Source organism: Lytechinus variegatus, chromosome 16 (genome assembly GCF_018143015.1).
Source record: "Lytechinus variegatus isolate NC3 chromosome 16, Lvar_3.0, whole genome shotgun sequence".
Classification (NCBI taxonomy): domain Eukaryota; kingdom Metazoa; phylum Echinodermata; class Echinoidea; order Temnopleuroida; family Toxopneustidae; genus Lytechinus; species Lytechinus variegatus.
This window is the reverse complement of record NC_054755.1, coordinates 7,120,025-7,127,650: the sequence shown is the minus strand read 5'-3', so window position 1 is coordinate 7,127,650 and position 7,626 is coordinate 7,120,025.

Here is a 7,626-nt window from a genome sequence, read left to right as displayed (position 1 = left end):
CTTTTTAAATTTTGCCTGATCGATACGCCATATCGTGTATAACCCCCAATTTTTTTCGCTCGTTCATGTCGTTACGCCACTGATATAACAGCTAGTTTATGCCAACATTATTTGGTTGCGGGATCAATTCAGCTATAGCTAAACATTTATACTTTATGCCTGTTCAACTTCATACAGGTTTAGGCCTGTATTTATGAGATATTTTTAAGATCTATGGGTGCCTTCATTATTTTCATTTTCAATTAAAACAATTATTAATTATGTATTAATTTAGTATAAACCTCCATGATACATTTTATTGTGTTAAATCGTGCCATTTCTGTTATATTAAGCCCTTGTAAAAACATGCTCAGTAGCAGACCCCCTCCCATATATAAACACAATATAAATGTATATAAAATGAATTGACCCCCCCCCCCGGCTTCCCTTTCGAGGACAAAATGAAAAAAAAATCAAAATAATTGACCGCCCCCCCTTTGACGAGGCAGCTGTCGGTGGCATGAGTGGCATGATGTCTTTGACTTTTTTGCGTGTAAAAATAATACTGAAGAAATATAGGGGCACTCTAAGTGTCCCCCATGAAAATCAATCTGGATCTGCAAGTGCATGGGGCTGCGCCCTCTCCAACGTCATAACTTCACCATGGCTCCGTAACACAAAGATTAGCGATCAATCTCTAAATGAATTGGCTAATCAAGATCAATGTTACACGTGCATTTGTCGCAAAATACTGACTAAGAACCAATCAGAAGCGTTCTTTCATTTTTGCTATTCATCGTAAACCTTTGTGTTACGGAGTCCATATGTTTACGTCCTAGCTCTCATATTTTTCATCTCCCTGATTTTTGGAAGAAAAAAAAACAAGGCGAAAGAAAATAGTGAAATAAATCCAATACGATTAATCACAATTTGAGTTTTTTGAAAGAATTATACTTTATTAAATTCTACAACCATGATGAAGAATAAACAGCAATCTTGATAAATTCTGGGTTTTTTTTCAAAAAATAAGAACCAATTAACCTTTTTCTGATTTTTCTGTCACTTTCCACATTTTGAAGAAAAAAAATTAAGTTGTTCATCGACGCCCTGCACTGATGATGAAACTGTATCCCCACTGGGTCCTCTTAACCCCCCCCCCCCCCCTCTCTCTCTCTCTCCCTCCCCCCCCCCCCCCATAAAGCGCCTTGCTCATTTCTCTTGTCTCACCTTGACCTTAATTAGTTAATCTTAACGATTTGGCGGTACTGTCAAACGTGACTGGTCGCCATCATAACTTCATCCCCAACAAACACGGAACAAACAATCACAACAATATTCTGGTGTTCGACCCAACATCATTCCGTTCAATACGCGTAAGGCCATACGTGGGGCATGCACAAACAACGTGGGTTCTCAAAAACTGACCCGCGTTTGGACTGAAATTGTGATTAAAATAAAAATGTTATAAATATTACAAAAATATGGGTATAATAACGGATATTTGATTAACGGAAAAACATCAATCGCTTATTCATAATAATTCCGGAAAAGATTTGAACGAGGTTTTTATCAATGGTAATCAAGAGGAATTAGTGTATAGATGAATGGCGCTCAACGTTAGCCGGGTGAGGGCGCGCGCCAAATCTGGCAATATGGCGTCGCCCTTTAAGCTGACGTTGGGTCTATGGCTCGTGCACGTACGTGGCAGTATTTTGAAATTCGGATGGGGAGGACTAGACAACTAGAACAAAACAAAAATGAAGAGGAAGAAGAAGAAGCAAAAATATCAGTAGGAGACTGAGGATAAATAAATATTTTGTTTCCTTCGGCACACTGAAATTGAAATGTATGGTACTAAGGGCTGATAAAAACAAGCAAAATGACATCAAAAGTCTTACACTTCTCTGGTTAATTGGGAGAAAATCAATATATTAATTTATCCTTAATTTGGCAAATACTAGTATTTATATCAACGTCGATTTTTTTTATCAACAAAATAAATCTTTGGAGACGCACTGTTTGTTCTCTCTTTCTTTCTTTTCTTAATAGGCATCGTAGTATAGCTGCTTACAAACTGCCGGTTGGTCTATGACCGCTTCGTCTACTTTCCTTTTCAGGCGCGTACGCAGGATTTTTGAAAGGGGGGGTTCGAGCTGATTTTTTTTTTAAATCTCCCGCCCAGTCTCTAAAAAGTGATGAGCAGGGGGGAATCCGCCCTCTTTTTGTGCTTACAATATCTTGCGTCATACATTATTATGTAGGGGTACCGAAATGTAACAAAATGACCTACATTTTGTTATGAAACGCTTTTTTTTGCTTGTTGAATTTCTCTTGACCCCCCCCCCCAAAAAAAAAAAAAAATTAATTTTGTAGTGAAAACTTTTTTTTTTCATTTTATCACACATTGTCTTCATAACATTACAGCCAATTCGTCTAATGATTTTGATCTATGGCCCGGGGGGCACTTCCATTCATGAGTTGATACCATGCGCGACCAGGGGGTCTCGAAAAGCACCCTAAACACGTATAATTTCCATATTCTGAAAATGCACCCCTTAATAAGTATTGGCGTGTGAAACCCTACTCTTAACAAGTATTGGAAACAAAATGATACTCTTGGCAAATATTCCCTGAAATGAACTCCTACAGGAATGTTTTATTGTATACGGGTCCTTCGGTCGTCGGCTTTTTTGGTTTAGTCCGGGTTTAGTACGACCCCACCTTCTACACCTCGCGCAAATCGGAATCCTTTATAAAACATTTTGATTTTGTTTTATCATCCCCGCAAATTCGACCCTAAACATGTAATTTTCCAAGCGAAATAGATACCCTTTTTTCATTATATTTGTGTTTTTTACATCCTTATCACGTTACGTACGTAACGTGCCCTATCGTGAAAAAGACATCCTTTTTGGCGTGTTTTTTGGTCGCGCATGGTATCCACTCGTCAATGTAAGTCCCCCCCCCCCCCCCCGGGATCTATGGTAACTGCCATCTAACCCATTTACCATTTTAAGCTATACCCATTATTTAAGATTTGTTATAACATCTTGTTAGCTTAACTCTCATTGGGGATCGCCGGGACTTTTCAGAAAGCTGCACCACGTACTGCTAGAAAATTAGTCCTTAAAATAGGCTGCAGCAGAGTGTCAAGAACACCTGTAATCTTACCAGATTGCGTAATCTTACAGGAAATTGGTATTTGGCGTATTAATTTCCTTAAATAAAACAGCCTTTCCCGCTTTTAAACAGAAGTGTTCTGTTAAATTGCATAAAAATTCCTGTTTTATGAATTTACAGAATGTTTCTATTTCTGTTATTGCTTTTTGCAAAAATCTTCTGTTTTTTTTCTGTAAAATCAATTTTTTTTTAAGCGCAACTCGTTCCCACCGGAGTTTCGAAATATTAACCCAAATTTATTTGAGAAATTCAAAGTACAATAAAAAAAACCCTGGAAACCTACCTATTTTAGAATGTTTAACAAAGTTCGGTTCAATCCATGTTTGATAGGTCTATTAATTCTTCGATGTTTATAATGTATATTTAATGTATCTACGACTCTAACCACATTTCCCGCTTTCCCTCTATACGCACAGACATGATTTAGGTGTCATGCGTCGAATTATTATTATTATTATTGTTATTATCATTATCATAATTATTATTATTATCATTCTTATCATAGTTATTATCATTATTATTATTATTATTGTTGTTATTGTTGTTGTTGTTGTTATTATTATTATTATTATCAAGTGGCTACAACCGTAAGGTTGTGAGTTCAAATCCAACTTCTGCCATTAATTGTCTCCACTTTGAAAAAAAAAGACCCAAAAGTATATTTCTGTCAACTTGACACAGACACTATTAGATGCAGGGACATGTTTCCCTGGTTAGACTAAATAGTGTAGACCAAATGGCAATTAGACCAAATTGACAGTAGATACCAAATGCATTTACCCCAAGTGGTTACTATCGAAGTATAGTGGACCAAACTTAAAACCTCGGTCACAATCATGATCTACGGCGGCCGTATACGGCAACTTGAGCCGTTTTAAACATTGTTTTTGTACCTGCGTAGTGAGTAGTTTGAATAAAACTGAATAAATCGGTTGTTTACGACTCGCCGTACGGCCGGTCTATAGGGGAAATGTGACTGTAGGCTTTATCCAACTCAATATAGACCCCATAGACCAAGTAACCCGATCAACTTTCTTATATCTACCATTCGGAGCTAGGCATAATGTAACTTGTGATCAATTCTCTTTAACGAAGAGCGCCACCTTGCCCTCGTTATAGGCAAACTATCTTAATATCATACTCTTGTTTTTATATTAATTGTTTTATTGGGATGTTACCCCCTTCAATGCAGGAAAGGTCAACAGAGACCGCGCGGATTTGGGGGCTGCTGGGTCTACAACCCGACACTTTATAGTGAATGAGTAAAAAAAAATAAACAAGAAAATGTTAACTAAATTTGGGATTCTATGCATGATGCACCCCTCCTATGCACTTTCGTCGCACCGCCCCCCCCCCCCGTCCCTTGCGCCTGCCACCAAACTCGTTCCGTTGCCCCTTGGATATTACATAACATACTTCACCCTTAAATATGTGGATTTATTATTACTCAACATTCTAACCGCATGAAGAAAATTAAGATGAAAACTTGATATAATTTTACAACATATGTTACATAATAGATATGAAGTATATTATAATTACATTATATTACATAGGAACTAGCCTGACCAATACTATTTCTCAATAACCTTTCTGTACTTTTTTTTAATTGATTGAACCCTGATTATTAGCTGACCACAAGCATGTTTTTTTCCTCTGCAAAAAGGTTAACATACGTCGAAGACATAATCATCATGACCATCGAGGCCTCGCAGAAACTCGACCAATGATCATTTGGAGCGAAAACTTTCTTCTTTTTTTGCTTGTCATTTTCCCCCCAAATCAGCAGTCCCTGGTAAAAGTGGTAATCAGTGGAAGCGACGTTATATTAGCAAATATATTTTGGGATGATTTGATCAGCATACGATCCGATAAATCAGAGACAACGAGGGGGTTTTCAATATTCGTATAATTGATTCATTTCATTTCATTCTTTCGGTTTGAAATATACACTTAAAAGATTCGGAATCGAATACGATTGTGTGGAACTTTAAAGGACCTATGCTTGATACATTAAAATCAAAGGTAAAAGTAAAGTAGCATGGCAGGCGTGGAACTGTTTTTTAAAGTGGGGTGGGACCCGAGCCGAAAATGGGGGACCGATCCGATGCAAAATATCCCAATACGATGGCATTTAACTTTTCTTATGCATTTTAACTGAAAAAAACCCATCAAAATATCTTACAATTTTGGAAGAATGGAATGTTGGTTAATAGCAATGAAGGGATGTACTTTTGTCTACCAGAGTAATTGTTGCTAGTACATCCGACAACTCACATTTTATCCGACAGTTACCATAGTAACAGTGCTTCTCAGCCAATCATAATCCAGAAAAGTTGTCAGATCTGTCAACTTAATTGTCGGACAAAATGTTGATGAAACACACCAGGCCACAATTTTTGTTTTATTTTCTAATTTAGTCAAAAGGCTCCTTTATTGTGCCACCAGCACTATTGTGAAGTGTCAACAAGCTCCTATCTCTGCCACCAGGAACACTGCCTAACATCAGAATTGATTTTTTTTCTCTTTTCCCCCCAAAAGCACCCCTTGACGGCAATGTATAGTTGGTGCACTTTTTATAGTACTGAGGCTTGCATAAGACACGGTAGATATCATCTATAAACTATACAGCTTTATAGGATTATCCCCATAGGCATTGTCCTGGTTTGATTAATACTTATCAAATAAAACAAATAATTATGTTGTATTTAGACGATACCCTTCTAATCCACTCATTTCGAATCAAGGTGCGATTCAAGGTTCACTATTTGGGATAGGCTTATGTACGATTGGAATGGGGGTAATTGCCGCCCCCCCCCCCCCCCCGGTTTTCTCCGCCCCTGATAAAACATGAGTTACGACCGCCTTCCTCCCTCTCCCTCTCTCCCTCTCCCTCTCTCCCTCTCTCCCTCTCTCTCTCTCTCTCTATATATACATATATATATATTGTAAAGAAATGGATGAAGAGAACAATGGTAGGCGTAGCTTAAATCAAGGTTCTTGATGCCGAAAAAATGTCTCTGCCGGGAGTCGAACCCGGGCCCCTAGCTTTGAACGCCGATGCCTTAACCACTAGACCACAGAGACGGTTAGTAGCTAGGGCGAGCCCGATCCGATTGACCGTCAGATAGACATTTGTATTTCTTCCCCCATATGTGTACTGTATCGAAGCGATAGCTTTGATCCAGCTGAGGCATGGCGGCTTGTCATTGTTCAAAACTCACCTTCACCCGACAAAGGAATATATAATTGGTATAGTGTCGAAAATCTGTCTATCTGACGGTCAATCGGATCGGGCTCGCCCTAGCTACTAACCGTCTCTGTGGTCTAGTGGTTAAGGCACCGGCGTTCAAAGCTGAGGGTCCGGGTTCGATTCCCGGCAGAGACATTTTTTCGGCATCACCAATTTTTCCAAAGGGTAGATAGCTCTGGGGAACCCTGATTTAAGCTACGCCTACCATTGTTCTCTTCATCCATTTCTTTACAATATTTAAATATACAAGAGTTGCCAAAAGCTGTTGTACATGTATAACTTTACACATATATGTATATATATATATAAAATATATAATCTTTCAACGGAAATAAGATCTCAAATTAGTATTTAATAATCTAAAGTTCATTTGAAGAAACACCTATCAATAGCTTCTCCTGACCTGTAATCGCTCATTTATTTAGTCCAAAATTCATATCTCTTGTTCGACTCACGATTCACCGTGTAAGCTGACATTTTCTCGGATCTCGGCTAATTGAAATATTACATGTCTCAATAATTTCACATCTTAAGCTTAGTTTTAAAACATTTTTGCTTTTGTTGTTAATTGTTATGATTTTTTACCATGTTTACTTGCATTCAAGCTTTTACATTGTCGCAGCAGGGCCCCATGGGAGATCAATATATTGTTGAACAGGCTTCCCTGTTTTAAATAAATAAACAGATAAATTATATGTGGAACCTTTACCAAAATATTCTTGATTTTAGAGCGACCCCCCCCCCCTCTTTTTTCTTTTTCTTTTCTTTTTGGCTTGTCATTTTTTCCAAACCAGCACCCCCTCTTAAAACAAGGCAAAAGCGATTTTGTGTCTCGCCCACGTATGAAAATAACCAGAAATATCGTGATTCGCGAAGGCAAGCAACAGAATTGTATCGAAACTTCATTGTACTATGACTGGGATGGAATAACACTTGCCTTAAGAGCCTTGCACATAAATTTTAATGTTGACCTGAAAATGACCTTTGACCTCATCATGTGACCTCCGACTGCAGCATAACATGCAGGTCCCCCAAGTCAATCTACCATCCAAGTTTGATTGAAAAGCACCTTACGGTTGCGGAGTTAGGTATATAAGGTTGACCTGAAAATGACCTTTGACCTTATCGTGTGACCTCCGACTACAGCATAACATGCAGGTCCCCCAAGTCCATCTACCATCCAAGTTTGGTTGAAAAGCACCTTACGGTTGCGG